The 23,409-nt window shown below is 41.2% G+C and overlaps 3 non-coding genes across 3 annotated transcripts; all 3 read left to right on the top strand.

Moving 5' to 3' along the window:
* The first annotated feature begins 5,250 nt into the window (after positions 1-5,250).
* On the top strand, positions 5,251-5,333 carry trnal-uaa (transfer RNA leucine (anticodon UAA)). Its single transcript has one exon. It is a non-coding gene; the product is annotated as a tRNA-Leu (tRNA).
* A 9,286-nt stretch (positions 5,334-14,619) lies between these two features.
* On the top strand, positions 14,620-14,702 carry trnal-uaa (transfer RNA leucine (anticodon UAA)). Its single transcript has one exon. It is a non-coding gene; the product is annotated as a tRNA-Leu (tRNA).
* A 5,234-nt stretch (positions 14,703-19,936) lies between these two features.
* On the top strand, positions 19,937-20,019 carry trnal-uaa (transfer RNA leucine (anticodon UAA)). Its single transcript has one exon. It is a non-coding gene; the product is annotated as a tRNA-Leu (tRNA).
* Positions 20,020-23,409: the final 3,390 nt, after the last annotated feature.

Genomic DNA, 23,409 nt, shown 5'->3' with positions numbered 1-23,409 from the left:
TGTGCTTTAGCTGAATTCTGAAAGTAACTGGAAAATTCCTCATGGAAACCATGAAGTAAAGTCAAACAAATGACAGTCAGGGCTCAGAGAACTTCCTAATGTGGATCTCTTTAACTCTGACCAGGATTTGGAGACACAGAAGGAGGATGTCTTTCAACAAAGTAGGAAACAGGTGTCGGGTGTTTGTTTATTCACACTGTGCCCGACCAAGTGACAGTTTTTCAGGCTCGAGATAAGTTCTGCCATGATGGAAACGCAAGGTGTACAGTCACCTAGATACAAAACAAAGGTGGTGATCTGAGATGTTGTCTTCTCCTGCTGTAGCTCCATCCATCCTCAAGTTCCTATACTACTCGAATGTAGTGCTACTGTAAAGTATTAGCTCTGGAATCACCATGACCCTGACCAGGATTCAGTAGTGACTGGTAGTAAATGCTTGCACAGTAGGACCCATTTTGCAGAAAGACTCTTACTAATAATGTCGTTTCACTGGGCTGCTAGGATGACTGAGTGGTTAAGGTGTTGGATTCAAGAGCCAATGGGCAAATGTCCTTGTGAGTTCAAGTCCCACTTCTAATATCAGCTTTAGCTGATTTCTGAAAGTACAGTAACTGGAAAATTCCTAATAGAATTCATCAAGCAGGTGACAGCCAGTTCTTAGAGAACTTCCTAAAGTAGTGCCACTGGAAAGCATAACATATGGAATCACCATGACCCTGTTTATAGCTCAGTCATGACTGCTCGTAAAACTCATTCTGCAGAAAGATTCCTTTACGATATTGATATGATCATCAGTTTGGGTGGTGCCTGACCAAAAAAGAAAAACAACCATTCTTTGAACGAGTCCTCAGAGAACTTGTGGCTATGCTATTCTGTTTGTTTATGACGATGTTTTGATTATTGCATTTTTTATTTATTTATTTTTCATATCTTTCTTCTTTACAGTTCGGAAACAATCAATCAATCAATCAATAAAAAAACCTTCCAGATGTAATGCTACTGTAAAGTGTAAGCTCTAGACTTACTGTGACCCTGACTAGGATTCAGTAGTTACTGATGGCAAATGTTTGCACAGTTGGATTCATTTTGCAGAAAGATTCTTTCAAATAATGATAGCTTTCGCATGCGCTGTGATGACTGAACGGTTAAGGTGTTGGCCTTAAGCTCCAATAGACAAATGCCATTGTGGGTTTAAACCCCACTTTTGGTAAGTTCTTTAACTGAACTTTCTCATGAATGTCTCTGAAAGTAACTGGAAAATTCCTAATGGAAACCATCAAACAAGTGACAACCATTCCTCAAAGAGCTTCTGAATGTAGTGCTACTGGTAAGCATGAGCTCTGGAATCACTGTAACCCTGACTAGAATTCAGTTGTTACTGATAGTAACACTCATTCTGCAGAAAGACTCTCATGGATAACGTTAACTTATGCGTACACCTAGACAGCTGAGTGGTTATGGTGTTGTACTTAAGCTCTTGTGGACAAATGTCCCTGTGGGTGCAAACCCCACTCCTGGTAAGTGCTTTAGCTTAATTCTATCATATAGTTGTCTGAAGGTTACTGGACAATTCATAAAGCAATCTTTCTGGAATTACATGGAAGCTGTCAAGCAAATTCAGGCTGTGTTCTGACAGAGGCATAGCTGAAGAACTCATTCATTGTAGTATGGGTTCTGGTGATGGCATGTCCTCTAAATCACAGCTACTAGGCCAACACTGGTGTTGGTTCAAACCCTACAAAATGACACAGCTCCTGGCTTGAGTATGCTGCACAGAGCTGTAGATCTCAAAGTGCAGTCTGAGCACCTCATGGGATTGTGAAGCATATCTTGAGGGTCTGTATTTTAAAACAAAATTCTATATTGACATAGATCTACTACTAACTTGTGTTGTAAATCGAGACCAAGTCATGACTGAGACTGAGACAAGACCAAAACTTTGACGGATTGAGACGAAATCAAAACCAGGACCAGACCAGTGGGTGTGAAGGGCAGGGAGGGGTGATAGCCATTAACAAAAACTTAAAATTAGCATGAGTCACATTACTGGTTGCATTTGAGGAAGGAAATTTTACATCCAATCACAGTAATGATACAATGCACAAGCAAGTTAGTGAAATCCCTGCAGCTGTAGTCTTGACAAGTCTTGAAGTAAAATCCCAAGTCCTCTACATCTGGCACTGAGACAAAATGTGGTCAATTCTGAGGAGACTTTCACAAAGTGGTCTTGAGACCGATCTTGAGACCAAGACCAATCTCAAGTAGTACAACACATATACTGACTAAGTATGAACAAAAGTTCTACATTTTATATACCGTACATAAGGAATAAAACATTTGCCGGCATGCTGTTATACGAAAATCATCAATGATGCAGTGGTCATGTGATACAGTTCTTGTCATGACCCTGAAGTTGATTCTTTTTCTTAAATTGATTCTTTTTTTATTATTAAATTAAAAAAAAAAAGCAGCTGCTTATTTGTACACCAGGATGAATGAATGGTTATGATGTTGGCCTTACAAACCAATAGGCAAATGATCATGGAGATTCAAACCCCACTCCTGATAAGTGCTTCAAGTGAATTCTGCTTTACATGGATGAATTTCATGAATGCCATTAAACAAATGTCTTCCCCCTTTTTTTTTTTTTGAATCAAGTCCTCATAGAACTTCCTAAAGTAGTGCCACTGGAAAGCATGAGCTCTGGAATCACCATGACCCTGATCAGACTTCAGTAGTAGGCTTCAGTGAATACTTGTGCAGTAGGACTCACTCTGCAGAAAGTCTCTAATGAGTAATGTCACCGTAAATAAATATAATAAAGCCACCAGGATGACTGAGTGGTGAAGGTGTTATATTTAAAATCCAATGGACAAATGTCCTTGTGTGTTCAAACCCCACTCCTGGTAAGTGCTTTAGCTGAATACAACCATGCATATAGCTGCAAAATTCTGAAAGGAAACCATCAAAAATTAAATGGAAAACTTCAAACAAGTGATAAACATTCCTTGAGAAGGTTCTAAAGTACTGCTGCTGGAAAGCAATAGCTCTGGAGTCAATGTGACCTGAAGTAGGATTCAGTAGTTACTGAAAATAAAAGTCATTCTGCAGAAAGATTTCTATGGGATGCTAAAGCACTGCATCAGGATGACTGAGTGGTTAAGGTGTTGGACTTAAGATCCAATGGACAAATGTTCTGGGAAAAAGTTTCTGTTGGAGTAAGATTTAATTTAAGAGTGTATAAGATAATATCTGAAAGTTACTGGAAAATTCTTAATGGAAACCATCAAACAACTGACAATCGTTCTTTGAACAAGTCCGCAGAGCACTGCCAAATGTGATGCTACTGAAAAGAACTGCTACTGACCGGAATTCTGTAGATACTGAGGGAGAATGCTTGTACACTGTCAGAAATAGAGGGACAGTAGGAGTCCATTTCTGTCCCCCAAGGTACAGTCTACACTAATGTACCCCCTGCGGCTCATTATTAGACCTCAAGGTAACTATGTGTATATTTTTAGGGCCAAAAAGGTACATATATGTTCTCAAGCAGTATATAAACAGAACAAATAAGTACCTTAGAGAGTACTGACCCAGTGACAAGTCATTACTCCTAAAGGTACAATAATTTACTTTATTTTCTTAGAGTGTACAGTCGGACTCATTCTGCAGAAAGACTCCGATGAGCAATGATGTTACAGTAGTACACCAGGATGGACTAGTAGTTAAGGCATTGGACTTAAGAGCCAACATATCCAATGTAGTCCTACTATAAAGTATTGGCTGTCATTGTGACCCTGACCAGAATTTAGTTGTGACTGATAATAAATGTTTACACAGTCAGACCCATTTTGCAGAAAGACTCTTATGAATAATGGCAATATTCACAGTATACCAGGATGACCGAGTGGTTAAGGTGTTGGCCTTAAGCTCTAATAGACAAATGTCCTCTTTGGGTTCAAGCCCCACTTCTGGTAAATGCTTTAGCTGAATTCTGTTGTGAGTGTCTGAAAGTTAGTGACTCTCCTGAAACTTACAGGAATGACAATGAAGATGTCAAGCAAATTCAGGGTCCATTGTGATAGAGACATTGATGAAGGACACATTCTTTGGGGTATGAGTTCTGGTGATGGAATGTCCTTGAAATCATAGATTCAGGAAAAAAAAGTCTTCTGAATAGCTAAGCTCTTGGTCTTCAGCTCAAACCCTGCTACAATGCAGAAATTCAGCTTGAAAAATGGCAATTAGGTTCCATCTTGGGGGGGATTTAAACTTTGTGTTTCAAAGGTATGATAATGTTGGTTAAGATCTTAAAATATTCAGTGGTGTCCTGCCTCACTGGTGAACCACTTTGAATTAAGTGTGTCTATTACATTCATCTCATCATCTCTAGCTGCTTTATGCTGTTCTACAGGGTCGCAGGCAAGCTGGAGCCTATCCCAGCTGACTACGGGCAAAAGGCTGGGTACACTCTGGAGAAGTCGCCAGGTCATCACAGGGCTGACACATAGACAACCATTCACACCTAAAGTCAATAGTCACCAGTTAACCTAACCTGCATGTCTTTGAACTGTGGGGGAAATCAGAGCACCCAGAGGAAACCCACAGGGAGAACATGCAAACTCCGCACAGAAAGGCCCTTGCCGGCCACAGGGCTCAAACCTGGACCTTCTTGCTATGAGGCGACAGAGCTAACTACTACACCACCATGCCACCCTCTATTACATTCATGATATTGATATTCAAATGAATCCATTAACAGCTAAGACATGTTATTAGGTATTTCAGCTGATATTATCCTGAAACAGCTGAAGTCATAATAACCAGCTTCACACTGAAATGTTTTTTTAATCATTATAGCAAGCAAGGGGGGGGTCCCATATACGATTCGTATATTGGGGGAGTGCCTGTTAGAGAGCGCACTTGTCCTGGGCCATCGGCATAGTGAGGTAGGGTGGCCAGTTCCTTTCCTCGCCGCCTTTAACTTCCCCAGTCTTTTCACCAGGTCCCCATTCACTGCTGGGTGGACAGGGAGCGAGCCCCAGATCCCCGCCGAGCCGAGGCTCAAACCAGGGACCATTCGCTTAGCGGTCAAGCGCTCTAACCACTTGGCCACCTGCGCTCCAATCATTATAGCACTAGCTCTGGAATCACCATGTCCTTACCAGACTTCAGCAGTTCCTGATGGCAAATGTTTGCAAAGCAGGACTTGTTTTGCAGAAAGCTCCCTATGGGATGGAAAGTTAGTTTGCCAGGATGACCGAGTGGTTAAGGTGTTGGACTTAAGATCCAATGGACAAACGTCCTCGTGGGTTCAAGCCCCACTCCTGGCATGTGCTATAGCTGAATTCTGAAAATAACTGGAAAATTCCTCATGGAAACCATGAAGTAACGTTAAACAAATGACAGTCAGGGCTCAGAGAACTTCCTAATATGGATCTCTTTAACTCTGACCAGGATTTGGATACACAGAAGGAGGATGTCTTTCAACAAAGTAGGAAACAGGTGTCGGGTGTTTGTTTATCCACGCTGTGCCCGACCAAGTGACAGTTTTTCAGGCTCGAGATAAGTTCTGCCATGATGGAAACGCAAGGTGTACAGTTACCTAGATACAAAACAAAGGTGGTGATCTGAGATGTTATCTTCTCCTGCTGTAGCTCCATCCATCCTCAAGTTCCTATACTACTCGAATGTGGTACTACTGTAAAGTATTAGCTCTGGAATCACCATGACCCTGACCAGGATTCAGTAGTGACTGGTAGTAAATGCTTGCACAGTAGGACCCATTTTGCAGAAAGACTCTTACTAATAATGTCATTTCACTGGGCTGCTAGGATGACCGAGTGGTTAAGGTGTTAGACTCAAGATCTGATGGACAAATGTCCTTGTGGGTTCAAGTCCTAGTATCAGCTTTAGCTGATTTCTGAAAGTAACTGGAAAATACCTAATAGAATTCCTCAAGCAGGTGACAGCCAGTTCTTAGAGAACTTCCTAAAGTGGTGCCACTGGAAAGCATAACATATGGAATCACCATGACCCTGTTTACAGCTCAGTCATGACTGCTCGTAAAACTCATTCTGCAGAAAGATTCCTTTACGATATTGATATGATCATCAGTTTGGGTGGTGCCTGACCAAAAAAGAAAAACAACCATTCTTTGAACGAGTCCTCAGAGAACTTGTGGCTATGCTATTCTGTTTGTTTATGACAATGTTTTGATTATTGCATTATTTATTTATTTATTTATTTATTTTTCATATCTTTCTTCTTTACTGTTCGGAATCAATCAATCAATCAATCAATCAATCAATCAATAATAAAAACTTCCAGATGTAATGCTACTGTAAAGTGTAAGCTCTAGACTTACTGTGACCCTCACTAGGATTCAGTAGTTACTGATGGCAAATGTTTGCACAGTTGGGCTCATTTTGCAGAAAGATTCTTTCAAATAATGATAGCTTTTGCATGTGCTGTGATGACTGAAAGGTTAAGGTGTTGGCCTTAAGCTCCAATGGACAAATGCCATTGTGGGTTTAAACCCCACTCTTGGTAAGTTGGTAACTGAATTTTCTCATGAATGTCTCTGAAAGTAACTGGAAAATTCCTAATGGAAACCATCAAACAAGTGACAACCATTCCTCAAAGAGCTTCTGAATGTAGTGCTACTGGTAAGCATGAGCTCTGGAATCACTGTAACCCTGACTAGAATTCAGTTGTTACTGATAGTAACACTCATTCTGCAGAAAGACTCTCATGGATAACGCTAACCTATGCGTACACCCGGACAGCCGAGTGGTTAAGGTGTTGTACTTAAACTCTTGTGGACAAATGTCCCTGTGGGTGCAAACCCCACTCCTGGTAAGTGCTTTAGCTTAATTCTATCATATAGTTGTCTGAAGGTTACTGGACAATTCATAAAGCAATCTTTCGGGAATTACATGGAAGCTGTCAAGCAAATTCAGGCTGTGTTCTGACAGAGGCATAGCTGAAGAACTCATTCATTGTAGTGCGGGTTCTGGTGATGGCATGTCCTCTAAATCACAGCTACTAGGCCAACACTGCTGTTGGTTCAAACCCTACAAAATGACACAGCTCCTGGCTTGAGTATGCTGCACAGAGCTGTAGATCTCGAAGTGCAGTCTGAGCACCCCATGGGCTTGTGAAGCATATCTTGAGGGTCTGCATTTTAAAACAAAATTCTATATTGACATAGATCTACTACTAACTTGTGTTGTAAATCGAGACCAAGTCATGACTGAGACTGAGACAAGACCAAAACTTTGACGGATTGAGACAAAATCAAAACCAGGACCAGACCAGTGGGTGTGAAGGGCAGGGAGGGGTGATAACCATTAACAAAAACTTAAAATTAGCATGAGTTACATTATTGGTACAACACATACTGACTAAGTATGAACAAAAGTTCTACATTTTATATACCGTACATAAGGAATAAAACATTTGCCGGCATGCTCATCTCATCTCATCTCATCATCTCTAGCCGCTTTATCCTTCTACAGGGTCGCAGGCAAGCTGGAGCTTATCCCAGCTGACTACAGGCAAAAGGCGGGGTACACCCTGGACAAGTCGCCAGGTCATCACAGGGCTGACACATAGACACAGACAACCATTCACACTCACATTCACACCTACGGTCAATTTAGAGTCACCAGTTAACCTAACCTGCATGTCTTTGGACTGTGGGGGAAACCGGAGCACCTGGAGGAAACCCACGCGGACAACATGCAAACTCCACACAGAAAGGCCCTTGACAGCCCCAGGGCTCTAACCCAGGACCTTCTTGCTGTGAGGCGACAGTGCTAACCACTACACCTCTGTGCCGCCTGCTGGCATGCTGTTATATGAAAATCATCAATGATGCAGTGGTCATGTGATACAGTTCTTGTCATGACCCTGAAGTTGATTCTTTTTCTTAAATTGATTCTTTTTTTTATTATTACATTAAAAAAAAGCAGCTGCTTATTTGTACACCAGGATGAGTGAGTGGTTAAGCTGTTGGCCTTACAAGCCAATAGGCAAATATCCATGGAGTTTCAAACCCCACTCCTGATAAATGCTTCAAGTGAATTCTGCTTTACATGGATGAATTTCATGAATGCCATTAAACAAATGCCTTCCCCCCCTTTTTTTTTTAATCAAGTCCTCATAGAACTTCCTAAAGTAGTGCCACTGGAAAGCATGAGCTCTGGAATCACCATGACCCTGATCAGACTTCAGTAGTAGGCTTCAGTGAATACTTGTGCAGTAGGACTCACTCTGCAGAATGTCTCTAATGAGTAATGTCACCATAAATAAATATAATAAAGCCACCAGGATGACTGAGTGGTGAAGGTGTTATATTTAAAATCCAATGGACAAATGTCCTTGTGTGTTCAAACCCCACTCCTGGTAAGTGCTTTAGCTGAATGCAACCATGTATATAGCTGCAAAATTCTGAAAGGAAACCATCAAAAATTAAATGGAAAACTTCAAACAAGTGATAAACATTCCTTGAGAAGGTTCTAAAGTACTGCTGCTGGAAAGCAATAGCTCTGGAGTCAATGTGACCTGAAGTAGGATTCAGTAGTTACTGAAAATAAAAGTCATTCTGCAGAAAGATTTCTATGGGATGCTAAAGCACTGCATCAGGATGACTGAGTGGTTAAGGTGTTGGACTTAAAAGGATAGTTCGGGATTTTTGACATGAATCTGTATGGCATCCCCATCAATAGTGTCGTGCAAACACACTGACGTACCCCTGACAGCATCCTGTGAGTCCAGTTCTTGTCCAGTTTTGGTCCAGAAGAAAGTAGTCCGGCAAGTTTGTTGGGGTCACGAAAGTAAAATGTTTTTCGTCTCAAAACAGTATGTGTTCAAAAGAGTGATATATTTGCATCACAAAACCGTTGCCAAATAAAAAGTCAGACCTCGAAATCGCTTGGCACTATTTTCTCTCCCTTCTTATCACTGCGCGCTGCCGCCAGGTGACAGCCACGGCTGTTTCATTCATTGTTTTAGTGATGGGAATTTCGGCTCTTTTTCGGGAGCCGGCTCTTTTGGCTCTTCTTACTATAAGGAGCCGGCTCTTTCGGCTCCCAAACGGCTCCTGAGATTTTATTTTTGATTTAACTGCTGCAATTAACTAGTTAATTAATTACATTATTATTTATATTTTATCAATAGGATGTTTTCCATTTTATTTTTTAGTTTTTGTAGCCATTGTAAAGCTTTGTAAAGTATAGCAGTGTAACAATGTTCTAGCTATAGAAATAAAACTTACTTACCAATTAATAAATTATTTTCTCACAAACATAATGCAAAACTGTGTTATATTACCAATATAAAATACACAGAAGACATCAAATGTTTATCCTTTATGGCTTTATTTCACACTCGACCTTGAACAAAGTGCCACAAAATAAATTATGAAGTATAAATCAGGCCTAAGAAACTATGAAGCAAAGTTGGAAATTATTTTAACAAACACAGAACAATGTGCAACAAAATATGTGGCACCTTGAGCGCATGTAAAAAGAGAAAAAAGTGCTGCACTCTGCTCCACCAGTAATGAGAAGCCGCTGGAACAGCAAATATGCTCCTGTTATAATGACTGCTGTCTCGTTGTATACCGCAGATTAATCTGGCCATGCCAAGGCGGTCGCTGACCGAACCTGTCAATTTATGAGCGACAATTTATATCATGAGCTTTAGGAATTCACGGCAACAAAACAATGATCATGGTTGTCAAATAGACAATCATCCTTCAGCTGAGCTGAACTCTGTGTCTCTCTCTGTCTCTCTCTCTCTCTCTGAGGCACCTAAGGACAAAAAACTGATTCGGTTCCCCAACTCGGCTCCCACCGAAGAGCCGGCTCCCGTCGTTCACTTCAAAGAGCCGGCTCTTTGAACCGGATCATTCGCGACCGACACATCACTACATTTTTTACTGCTAGCAAAGTTAGCGACAACATGTCTGACTACGACGGTGAAATGTGTGCGGAGATTCAGCCACATCTTTGTTGCTACAGCCTGGATAGTCGCAAGTGCGCACCATTTTCACAAATATATAGGCCGTAAGGTGAACCCCGAAAAGTCTTTCAGAAACAAGATTCCGCTCCGACGTCCCCGAACTACATAATATCCAATTCTTAAAAATGGACGTATTATGAAATGATGTCATCAAAAAGTTCTCACCTTGTAATGCTGTCAATTTTTCGCACGAAGGCTTGAAAAAGCGAACTAATGTCATCGGCGCGGAATGATATTTTGGCACCGCGGAATAAGATTTCGCTCCAGAACACGTTCCACGGTTGCTGACGTAGTCCCATTTCGTAAACAAGAGACCAACATGGCTGCCGCCACAGCCTCGTCTAGCAGCAGTGGAGGAGAGGAAAGTTTGGAAATAACGGCAAAAAGGAGAAAACTTCTTGCACGTAAGCAGTGCTATATGCATATAGCTTCTGTGAAGCACGGAGTGACCCAGGAATTTACCTTCAAACGGTGGAATACATACCGGGAATACATACCCCCCCTCCGAAGCTGGCCCCTCAACATCGGGCAGCACTAAGAGTCTTAGATCCAGGTCAGCACTGCCTATGTCCAGCTCAGGTCCTGTCCTTCCTGCCCTGTGCATTATATGTAAAAAAAAAACCCCTCAAATTCGTCTTAAAGGGAGGCAAACGACAAAGGGAAGCTCTTTCAAAAGCTGAGACCTTAACAGCAGGTAAGCAAACCCACCCACACACACACACAAAGGGTCACAATCACTGATCAACCCACCAACCCCCCTGCCCCCACACACACAAAGGGTCACTATCACTGATGACTATCTACAGTGCTATCTCCCTCTGCAAGTGTGTTTGCATGCATGGATGTTATGTTTCAATGTTTGTATGCATGTAACATATGTGTGCCTTTATGTGAATATGCTACTGGCAAACTTAAATTCCTATGTGGTAATAAGCATGTCTTTCTGTCTGGCAAGGCAAGTTGCAGACTGCTGCTGCTGAGACTAAAGATGACCACAGTATTCTGGTACACATTAAGGACAAAGACTGTGTGGCTCTGGAGGTGCAGTACCACAAGAGCTGCTACCAGCAGTACACCAGATTTCTGAATGAGCCTGCTAGACAAGAGAAGGACAAGTAAGCCATGTACTAACTTCTCATACATGACCATAGAATGCTACTTGCTACTGTTCAATGTGAAGACAATTAGTCACAGCACTGTGTGTGTGTCTTCCCCCCCTCTCTCTTTCTCTGTCACTGACACCTAGGTCATTGCCTGGATGCTGACCCCTGCCTTTTTGCACCGTGCCACAGGACTTTATATATATATATATATATATATATATATATATACTAATATATATATTAGTGTATATATAAATTTGCATTTGTAATGTGTATATATCACTGCTTTGTTGTTTACATTTTCTATTAAAGTTTGCAATTTGCCACATAGTTCTGTTGTGTGATGTATGATGACTTAGTCTTGCATCTTCTTTGTTGCCGCTGCTGCAGGTGCATAGTGCTGCCTAGTGCGTTTACCTACCTCTACTGTGCCGCTGCATAGGTAGTGAATACTTGAATCCCTGCCATTGTGCCTCTGAACTGAGTAATAGAACTGCAATATTATATATAGGTTGTATTATTATTATTGTGTATTATTATTCCTATGGACTCTTCTCCTTCCTGCACAATTTCTTAAATCTTGATCTGAAATCACACGCATTGCCTATATATTATATATGCCATATGGCTAATCCATGGTGTGTATAGCCCACAATGACGAGTCAATACTCTATTCCATTACTGCCTATGTAACATTGTAGGTCTGTTTTTCAAGCAAATTGTTTTATGGTTGATCAGTACTTTATAGTTAATAACCTAAGAGAATGAATACATGAATGGTCCTAGTCATAGACCATTACACCATATTTTGTACTATAATAATGGTGATAATAAAAATTATTTTTATTCTAATAATAATATAAACACTTCAATATACCACATATATGCAATATTGTCTTAGTGATGTATTTAAAGCACTATTTAGGACTTAAAAGACATTTCACCCACTTTGGAGGGTGTTTGAGACTTTCTACTAATGTGACTGTAATTACGCAAGCTGTTCAGCTGATCTGTGGTCAAAAATCGGCAACGCGATTGGTCCAGACCGGTCACGTGATGTCCCGACACGTCATTTTTAGAGGAAAATAGTCCGCCACGCGATCGCTCGGTGCGAGGAATTGACAGGATTATAAGGTGAGAACTTTTTTCGCCACACTTTCTAGTACTCATTCTTAATTTTAAAATAAATATTTCGTAGTTCGGAGACGTCGGAGCGAGATGAAACGAAAACGGGGTTCACCTTACGGCCTAATATTATTGTATAGTTTATAGAAGGTGATAAATTTGTCGCTGTTCTTGCTCTCAAATTAGCTTGTTAGCGCCACTGATCTGAACTCCTAATCACTGCCAAACAATGGGAAAGGTGTTGATTCCTGCGCAGATGTCAACATGACAGTGCGCAGTGATACCGAGGGAGAGAAAATAGTGCCAAGCGATTTCGAGGTCTGACTTTTTATTTGGCAATGGTTTTGTGATGCAAATATATCACTCTTTTGAACACATACTGTTTTGAGACGAAAAACGTTTTACTTTCGTGACCCCAACAAACTTGCCGGACTACTTTCGTCTGGACCAAAACTGGACAAGAACTGGACTCACAGGATGCTGTCAGGGGTAAGTCAGTGTGTTTGCACGACACTATTGATGGGGATGCCATACAGATTCATGTCAAAAATCCCGAACTATCCCTTTAAGATCCAATGGACAAATGTTCTGGGAAAAAGTCTCTGTTGGAGTAAGATTTAATTTAAGAGTGTATAAGATAATATCTGAAAGTTACTGGAAAATTCTTAATGGAAACCATCAAACAACTGACAGTCATTCTTTGAACAAGTCCGCAGAGCACTGCCAAATGTGATGCTACTGAAATGACCGGAATTCTGTAGATACTGAGGGAGAATGCTTGTACACTGTCAGAAATAGAGGGACAGTAGGAGTCCATTTCTGTCCCCCAAGGTACAATCTACACTAATGTACCCCCTGCGGCTCATTATTAGACCTCAAGGTAACTATGTGTATATTTTTAGGGCCAAAAAGGTACATATATGTTCTCAAGCAGTATATAAACAGAACAAATAAGTACCTTAGAGAGTACTGACCCAGTGACAAGTCATTATTCCTAAAGGTACAATAATGTACTTTATTTTCTTAGAGTGTACAGTCGGACTCATTCTGCAGAAAGACTCCGATGAGCAATCATGTTACAGTAGTACACCAGGATGGACTAGTAGTTAAGGCATTGGACTTAAGAGCCAACATATCCAATGTAGTCCTACTATAAAGTATTAGCTGTCATTGTGACCCTGACCAGAATTTAGTTGTGACTGATAATAAATGTTTACACAGGCAGACCCATTTTGCAGAAAGACTCTTACGAATAATGGCAATATTCACAGTATACCAGGATGACCGAGTGGTTAAGGTGTAGGCCTTAAGCTCCAATAGACAAATGTCCTCTTTGGGTTCAAGCCCCACTTCTGGTAAATGCTTTAGCTGAATTCTGTTGTGAGTGTCTGAAAGTTAGTGACTCTCCTGAAACTTTCAGGAATGACAATGAAGATGTCAAGCAAATTCAGGGTCCATTGTGATAGAGACATTGATGAAGGACACATTCTTTGGGGTATGAGTTCTGGTGATGGAATGTCCTTGAAATCATAGATTCAGGAAAAAAAGTCTTCTGAATAGCTAAGCTCTTGGTCTTCAGCTCAAACCCTGCTAAAATGCAGAAATTCAGCTTGAAAAATGGCAATTAGGTTCCATCTTGGGGGGGGGGGATTTAAACTTTGTGTTTCAAAGGTATGATAATGTTGGTTAAGATCTTAAAATGTTCAGTGGTGTCCTGCCTCACTGGTGAACCACTTTGAATTAAGTGTGTCTATTACATTCATCTCATCATCTCTAGCTGCTTTATGCTGTTCTACAGGGTCGCAGGCAAGCTGGAGCCTATCCCAGCTGACTACGAGCAAAAGGCTGGGTACACTCTGGACAAGTCGCCAGGTCATCACAGGGCTGACACATAGACAACCATTCACACCTAAAGTCAATTTATAGTCGCCAGTTAACCTAACCTGCATGTCTTTGAACTGTGGGGGAAATCAGAGCACCCAGAGGAAACCCACAGGGAGAACATGCAAACTCCGCACAGAAAGGCCCTTGCCGGCCACAGGGCTCAAACCTGGACCTTATTGCTATGAGGCGACAGAGCTAACTACTACACCACCGTGCCACCCTCTATTACATTCATGATATTTATATTCAAATGAATCCATTAACAGCTAAGACATGTTATTAGGTATTTGAGCTGATATTATCCTGAAACAGCTGAAGTCATAATAACCAGCTTCACACTGAAATGTTTTTTTAATCATTATAGCACTAGCTCTGGAATCACCATGTCCTTACCAGACTTCAGCAGTTCCTGATGGCAAATGTTTGCAAAGCAGGACTTGTTTTGCAGAAAGCTCCCTATGGGAGGGAAAGTTAGTATGCCAGGATGACCGAGTGGTTAAGGTGTTGGACTTAAGATCCAATGGACAAATGTCCTCGTGGGTTCAAGCCCCACTCCTGACAGGTGCTTTAGCTGAATTCTGAAAGTAACTGGAAAATTCCTCATGGAAACCATGAAGTAAAGTCAAACAAATGACAGTCAGGGCTCAGAGAACTTCCTAATGTGGATCTCTTTAACTCTGACCAGGATTTGGAGACACAGAAGGAGGATGTCTTTCAACAAAGTAGGAAACAGGTGTCGGGTGTTTGTTTATCCACGCTGTGCCTGACCAAGTGACAGTTTTTCAGGCTCGAGATAAGTTCTGCCATGATGCAAACGTAAGGTGTACAGTCACCTAGATACAAAACAAAGGTGGTGATCTGAGATGTTGTCTTCTCCTGCTGTAGCTCCATCCATCCTCAAGTTCCTATACTACTCGAATGTAGTGCTACTGTAAAGTATTAGCTCTGGAATCACCATGACCCTGACCAGGATTCAGTAGTGACTGGTAGTAAATGTTTGCACAGTAGGACCCATTTTGCAGAAAGACTCTTACTAATAATGTCATTTCACTGGGCTGCTAGGATGACCGAGTGGTTAAGGTGTTGGACTCAAGATCCGATGGACAAATGCCCTTGTGTGTTCAAGTCCTAGTATCAGCTTTAGCTGATTTCTGAAAGTAACTGGAAAATTCCTAATAGAATTCATCAAGCAGGTGACAGCCAGTTCTTAGAGAACTTCCTAAAGTGGTGCCACTGGAAAGCATAACATATGGAATCACCATGACCCTGTTTACAGCTCAGTCATGACTGCTCGTAAAACTCATTCTGCAGAAAGAATCCTTTACGATATTGATATGATCATCAGTTTGGGTGGTGCCTGACCAAAAAAGAAAAACAACCATTCTTTGAACGAGTCCTCAGAGAACTTGTGGCTATGCTATTCTGTTTGTTTATGACGATGTTTTGATTATTGCATTTTTTATTTATTTATTTTTCATATCTTTCTTCTTTACTGTTCGGAATCAATCAATCAATCAATCAATCAATCAATCAATCAATCAATAAAAAAAACTTCCAGATGTAATGCTACTGTAAAGTGTAAGCTCTAGACTTACTGTGACCCTGACTAGGATTCAGTAGTTACTGATGGCAAATGTTTGCACAGTTGGACTCATTTTGCAGAAAGATTCTTTCAAATAATGATAGCTTTTGCATGCGCTGTGATGACTGAATGGTTATGGTGTTGGCCTTAAGCTCCAATAGACAAATGCCATTGTGGGTTTAAACCCCACTCTTGGTAAGTTCTTTAACTGAATTTTCTCATGAATGTCTCTGAAAGTAACTGGAAAATTCCTAATGGAAACCATCAAACAAGTGACAACCATTCCTCAAAGAGCTTCTGAATGTAGTGCTACTGGTAAGCATGAGCTCTGGAATCACTGTAACCCTGACTAGAATTCAGTTGTTACTGATAGTAACACTCATTCTGCAGAAAGACTCTCATGGATAATGTTAACTTATGCGTACACCCGGACAGCCGAGTGGTTAAGGCGTTGTACTTAAGCTCTTGTGGACAAATGTCCCTGTGGGTGCAAACCCCAGTCCTGGTAAGTGCTTTAGCTTAATTCTATCATATAGTTGTCTGAAGGTTACTGGACAATTCATAAAGCAATCTTTCTGGAATTACATGGAAGCTGTCAAGCAAATTCAGGCTGTGTTCTGACAGAGGCATAGCTGAGGAACTCATTCATTGTAGTGTGGGTTCTGGTGATGGCATGTCCTCTAAATCACAGCTACTAGGCCAACACTGGTGTTGGTTCAAACCCTACAAAATGACACAGCTCCTGGCTTGAGTATGCTGCACAGAGCTGTAGATCTCAAAGTGCAGTCTGAGCACCTCATGGGCTTGTGAAGCATATCTTGAGGGTCTGCATTTTAAAACAAAATTCTATATTGACATAGATCTACTACTAACTTGTGTTGTAAATCGAGACCAAGTCATGACTGAGACTGAGACAAGACCAAAACTTTGACGGATTGAGACGAAATCAAAACCAGGACCAGACCAGTGGGTGTGAAGGGCAGGGAGGGGTGATAGCCATTAACAAAAACTTAAAATTAGCACGAGTCACATTATTGGTTGCATTTGAGGAAGGAAATTTTACATCCAATCACAGTAATGATACAATGCACAAGCAAGTTAGTGAAATCCCTGCAGCTATAGTCTTGACAAGTCTTGAAGTAAAATCCCAAGTCCTCTACATCTGGCACTGAGACAAAATGTGGTCAATTCTGAGATGAGACTTTCACAAAGTGGTCTTGAGACCGATCTTGAGACCAAGACCAATCTCAAGTAGTACAACACATATACTGACTAAGTCTGAACAAAAGTTCTACATTTTATATACCGTACATAAGGAATAAAACATTTGCCGGCATGCTGTTATATGAAAATCATCAATGATGCAGTGGTCATGTGATACAGTTCTTGTCATGACCCTGAAGTTGATTCTTTTTCTTAAATTGATTCTTTTTTATTATTATTAAATTTTAAAAAAAGCAGCTGCTTATTTGTACACCAGGATGAGTGAGTGGTTAAGATGTGGGCCTTACAAACCAATAGGCAAATGTCCATGGAGATTCAAACCCCACTCCTGATAATTGGTTCAAGTGAATTCTGCTTTACATGGCTGAATGTCATTAAACAAGTGCCTTCCCCCCCCCTTTTTTTTTAATCAAGTCCTCATAGAACTTCCTAAAGTAGTGCCACTGGAAAGCATGAGCTCTGGAATCACCATGACCCTGATCAGACTTCAGTAGTAGGCTTCAGTGAATACTTGTGCAGTAGGACTCACTCTGCAGAAAGTCTCTAATGAGTAATGTCACCATAAATAAATATAACAAAGCCACCAGGATGACTGATTGGTGAAGGTGCTATATTTAAAATCCAATGGACAAATGTCCTTGTGTGTTCAAACCCCACTCCTGGTAAGTGCTTTAGCTGAATACAACCATGCATATAGCTGCAAAATTCTGAAAGGAAACCATCAAAAATTAAATGGAAAACTTTAAACAAGTGATAAACATTCCTTGAGAAGGTTCTAAAGTACTGCTGCTGGAAAGCAATAGCTCTGGAGTCAATGTGACCTGAAGTAGGATTCAGTAGTTACTGAAAATAAAAGTAATTCTGCAGAAAGATTTCTATGGGATGCTAAAGTACTGCATCAGGATGACTGAGTGGTTAAGGTGTTGGACTTAAGATCCAATGGACAAATGTTCTGGGAAAAATTTTCTGTTGGAGTAAGATTTAATTTAAGAGTGTATAAGATAATATCTGAAAGTTCCTGGAAAATTCTTAATGGAAACCATCAAACAACTGACAATCGTTCTTTGAACAAGTCCGCAGAGCACTGCCAAATGTGATGCTACTGAAAAGAACTGCTACTGACCGGAATTCTGTAGATACTGAGGGAGAATGCTTGTACACTGTCAGAAATAGAGGGACAGTAGGAGTCCATTTCTGTCCCCCAAGGTACAATCTACACTAATGTACCCCCTGCGGCTCATTATTAGACCTCAAGGTAACTATGTGTATATTTTTAGGGCCAAAAAGGTACATATATGTTCTCAAGCAGTATATAAACAGAACAAATAAGTACCTTAGAGAGTACTGACCCAGTGACAAGTCATTACTCCTAAAGGTACAATAATGTACTTTATTTTCTTAGAGTGTACAGTCGGACTCATTCTGCAGAAAGACTCCGATGAGCAATGATGTTACAGTAGTACACCAGGATGGACTAGTAGTTAAGGCATTGGAATTAAGAGCCAACATATCCAATGTAGTCCTACTATAAAGTATTAGCTGTGGAATCGTTGTGACTGATAATAAATGTTTACACAGTCAGACCCATTTTGCAGAAAGACTCTTACGAATAATGGCAATATTCACAGTATACCAGGTTGACCGAGTGGTTAAGGTGTTGGCCTTAAGCTCTAATAGACAAATGTCATTGTGGGTTCAAGCCCCACTTCCAGTAAATGCTTTAGCTGAATTCTGTTGTGAGTGTCTGAAAGTTAGTGACTCTCCTGAAACTTTCAGGAATGACAATGAAGATGTCAAGCAAATTCAGGGTCCATTGTGATAGAGACATTGATGAAGGACACATTCTTTGGGGTATGAGTTCTGGTGATGGAATGTCCTTGAAATCATAGATTCAGGAAAAAGTCTTCTGAATAGCGAAGCTCTTGGTCTTCAGCTCAAACCCTGCTACAATGCAGAAATTCAGCTTGAAAAATGGCAATTAGGTTCCATCTTGGGGGGGGGGATTTAAACTTTGTGTTTCAAAGGTATGATAATGTTGGTTAAGATCTTAAAATGTTCAGTGGTGTCCTGCCTCACTGGTGAACCACTTTGAATTAAGTGTGTCTATTACATTCATCTCATCATCTCTAGCTGCTTTATGCTGTTCTACAGGGTCGCAGGCAAGCTGGAGCCTATCCCAGCTGACTACGGGCAAAAGGCTGGGTACACTCTGGACAAGTCGCCAGGTCATCACAGGGCTGACACATAGACAACCATTCACACCTAAAGTCAATTTATAGTCGCCAGTTAACCTAACCTGCATGTCTTTGAACTGTGGGGGAAATCAGAGCACCCAGAGCAAACCCACAGGGAGAACATGCAAACTCCGCACAGAAAGGCCCTTGCCGGCCACAGGGCTCAAACCTAGACCTTCTTGCTATGAGGCGACAGAGCTAACTACTACACCACCGTGCCACCCTCTATTGGATTCATGATATTGATATTCAAATGAATCCATTAACAGCTGAGACATGTTATTAGGTATTTCAGCTGATATTATCCTGAAACAGCTGAAGTCATAATAACCAGATTCACACTGAAATGTTTTTTTAATCATTATAGCAAGCAAGGGGGGTCCCATATACGATTCATACATTGGGGGAGTGCCTGTTAGAGAGCGCACTTGTCCTGGGCCATCGGCATAGTGAGGTAGGGTGGCCAGTTCCTTTCCTCGCCACCTTTAACTTCCCCAGTCTTTCCACCAGGTCCCCATTCACTGCTGGGTGGACAGGGAGCGAGCCCCAGATCCCCGTCGAGCCGAGGCTCAAGCCAGGGACCATTTGCTTAGCGGTCAAGCGCTCTAACCACTTGGCCACCTGTGCTCCAATCATTATAGCACTAGCTCTTGAATCACCATGTCCTTACCAGACTTCAGCAGTTCCTGATGGCAAATGTTTGCAAAGCAGGACTTGTTTTGCAGAAAGCTCCCTATGGGATGGAAAGTTAGTATGCCAGGATGACCGAGTGGTTAAGGTGTTGGACTTAAGATCCAATGGACAAATGTCCTCGTGGGTTCAAGCCCCACTCCTGACAGGTGCTTTAGCTGAATTCTAAAAGTAACTGGAAAATTCCTCATGGAAACCATGAAGTAACGTTAAACAAATGACAGTCAGGGCTCAGAGAACTTCCTAATATGGATCTCTTTAACTCTGACCAGGATTTGGAGACACAGAAGGAGGATGTCTTTCAACAAAGTAGGAAACAGGTGTCGGGTGTTTGTTTATCCACGCTGTGCCTGACCAAGTGACAGTTTTTCAGGCTCGAGATAATTTCTGCCATGATTGAAATGCAAGGTGTACAGTCACCTAGATACAAAACAAAGGTGGTGATCTGAGATGTTGTCTTCTCCTGCTGTAGCTCCATCCATTCTCAAGTTCCTATACTACTCGAATGTGGTACTACTGTAAAGTATTAGCTCTGGAATCACCATGACCCTGACCAGGATTCAGTAGTGACTGGTAGTAAATGCTTGCACAGTAGGACCCATTTTGCAGAAAGACTCTTACTAACAATGTCGTTTCACTGGGCTGCTAGGATGACCGAGTGGTTAAGGTGTTGGACTCAAGATCCGATGGACAAATGCCCTTGTGTGTTCAAGTCCTAGTATCAGTTTTAGCTGATTTCTGAAAGTAACTGGAAAATTCCTAATAGAATTCATCAAGCAGGTGACAGCCAGTTCTTAGAGAACTTCCTAAAGTGGTGCCACTGGAAAGCATAACATATGGAATCACCATGACCCTGTTTACAGCTCAGTCATGACTGCTCGTAAAACTCATTCTGCAGAAAGATTCCTTTACGATATTGATATGATCATCAGTTTGGGTGGTGCCTGACCAAAAAAGAAAAACGACCATTCTTTGAATGAGTCCTCAGAGAACTTGTGGCTATGCTATTCTGTTTGTTTATGACGATGTTTTGATTATTGCATTTTTTATTTATTTATTTTTCATATCTTTCTTCTTTACTGTTCGGAATCAATCAATCAATCAATCAATCAATCAATCAATAAAAAAAACTTCCAGATGTAATGCTACTGTAAAGTGTAAGCTCTAGACTTACTGTGACCCTGACTAGGATTCAGTAGTTACTGATGGCAAATGTTTGCACAGTTGGATTCATTTTGCAGAAAGATTCTTTCAAATAATGATAGGTTTTGCATGCGCTGTGATGACTGAATAGTTAAGGTGTTGGCCTTAAGCTCCAATAGACAAATGCAATTGTGGGTTTAAACCCCACTCTTGGTAAGTTCTTTAACTGAATTTTCTCATGAATGTCTCTGAAAGTAACTGGAAAATTCCTAATGGAAACCATCAAACAAGTGACAACCATTCCTCAAAGAGCTTCTGAATGTAGTGCTACTGGTAAGCATGAGCTCTGGAATCACTGTAACCCTGACTAGAATTCAGTTGTTACTGATAGTAACACTCATTCTGCAGAAAGACTCTCATGGATAATGTTAACTTATGCGTACCCCCGGACAGCCGAGTGGTTAAGGTGTTGTACTTAAGCTCTTGTGGACAAATGTCCCTGTGGGTGCAAACCCCACTCCTGGTAAGTGCTTTAGCTTAATTCTATCATATAGTTGTCTGAAGGTTACTGGACAATTCATAAAGCAATCTTTCGGGAATTACATGGAAGCTGTCAAGCAAATTCAGGCTGTGTTCTGACAGAGGCATAGCTGAGGAACTCATTCATTATAGTGTGGGTTCTGGTGATGGCATGTCCTCTAAATCACAGCTACTAGGCCAACACTGCTGTTGGTTCAAACCCTACAAAATGACACAGCTCCTGGCTTGAGTATGCTGCACAGAGCTGTAGATCTCAAAGTGCAGTCTGAGCACCCCATGGGCTTGTGAAGCATATCTTGAGGGTCTGCATTTTAAAACAAAATTCTATATTGACATAGATCTACTACTAACTTGTGTTGTAAATCGAGACCAAGTCATGACTGAGACTGAGACAAGACCAAAACTTTGACGGATTGAGACGAAATCAAAACCAGGACCAGACCAGTGGGTGTGAAGGGCAGGGAGGGGTGATAGCCATTAACAAAAACTTAAAATTAGCACGAGTCACATTATTGGTTGCATTTGAGGAAGGAAATTTTACGTCCAATCACAGTAATGATACAATGCACAAGCAAGTTAGTGAAATCCCTGCAGCTGTAGTCTTGACAAGTCTTGAAGTAAAATCCCAAGTCCTCTACATCTGGCACTGAGACAAAATGTGGTCATTTCTGAGATGAGACTTTCACAAAGTGGTCTTGAGACCAATCTTGAGACCAAGACCAATCTCAAGTAGTACAATACATATACTGACTAAGTATGAACAAAAGTTCTACATTTTATATACCGTACATAAGGAATAAAACATTTGCCGGCATGCTCATCTCATCATCTCTAGCCGCTTTATCCTTCTACAGGGTCGCAGGCAAGCTGGAGCTTATCCCAGCTGACTACAGGCGAAAGGCAGGGTACACCCTGGACAAGTCACCAGGTCATCACAGGGCTGACACATAGACAACCATTCACATCTACAGTCAATTTAGAGTCACCAGTTAACCTAACCTGCATGTCTTTGGACTGTGGGGGAAACCGGAGCACCCAGAGGAAACCCACGCGGACACAGGGAGAACATGCAAACTCCACACAGAAAGGCCCTTGCCAGCCCCAGGGCTCAAACCCAGGACCTTCTTGCTGTGAGGCGACAGTACTAACCACTACACCACCGTGCCGCCTGCTGGCATGCTGTTATATGAAAATCATCAATGATGCAGTGGTCATGTGATACAGTTCTTGTCATGACCCTGAAGTTGATTCTTTTTCTTAAATTGATTCTTTTTTTATTATTAAATTTAAAAAAAGCAGCTGCTTATTTGTACACCAGGATGAGTGAATGGTTAAGCTGTTGGCCTTACAAACCAATAGGCAAATGTCCATGGAGATTCAAACCCCACTCCTGATAAACGCTTCAAGTGAATTCTGCTTTACATGGATAAATTTCATGAATGCCATTAAACAAATGCCTTCCCCCTTTTTTTTTTTAATCAAGTCCTCATAGAACTTCCTAAATTAGTGCCACTGGAAAGCATGAGCTCTGGAATCACCATGACCCTGATCAGACTTCAGTAGTAGGCTTCAGTGAATACTTGTGCAGTAGGACTCACTCTGCAGAAAGTCTCTAATGAGTAATGTCACCATAAATAAATATAATAAAGCCACCAGGATGACTGAGTAGTGAAGGTGTTATATTTAAAATCCAATGGACAAATGTCCTTGTGTGTTCAAACCCCACTCCTGGTAAGTGCTTTAGCTGAATACAACCATACAATATAGCTGCAAAATTCTGAAAGGAAACCATCAAAAATTAAATGGAAAACTTCAAACAAGTGATAAACATTCCTTGAGAAGGTTCTAAAGTACT

The sequence above is a fragment of the Neoarius graeffei genome, chromosome 23, assembly GCF_027579695.1.
Source record: "Neoarius graeffei isolate fNeoGra1 chromosome 23, fNeoGra1.pri, whole genome shotgun sequence".
NCBI lineage: Eukaryota > Metazoa > Chordata > Actinopteri > Siluriformes > Ariidae > Neoarius > Neoarius graeffei.
The sequence above is the reverse complement of the archived record's forward strand: the minus strand, read 5'-3'. Positions and strand labels throughout refer to the sequence as shown.